The following is a 280-nucleotide window of genomic DNA, read 5'->3' on the forward strand; positions in this document are numbered from 1 at the left end:
CCAACAGCAAACCTGTGGTCCTTCAGTCCTTCAGGCACAAAGGCAGAGCAAGCCTGGGAGCAGCATCCTCTCCCATCATCCCGAGCAAGTCCCAGAGCCTCCCTCGGCTTTAGCTGTCGTCGCACAGGGCAGGGCTCAGCTGAGACCTTGCTGGGCGCCGTTTCCTGGCCCTGGGCACAATGCCTGACACCTTGCTGCCCTCTGCCAACGAGGACAATTGGGCTGCATGTCTTGCTGAGCAGCATGTTTCCCTGGTGTGCTCCAGCCGCACGGGAGGGGA

This window comes from Buceros rhinoceros, unplaced genomic scaffold, assembly GCF_000710305.1.
Source record: "Buceros rhinoceros silvestris isolate BGI_N320 unplaced genomic scaffold, ASM71030v1 scaffold31191, whole genome shotgun sequence".
Taxonomy (NCBI): domain Eukaryota; kingdom Metazoa; phylum Chordata; class Aves; order Bucerotiformes; family Bucerotidae; genus Buceros; species Buceros rhinoceros.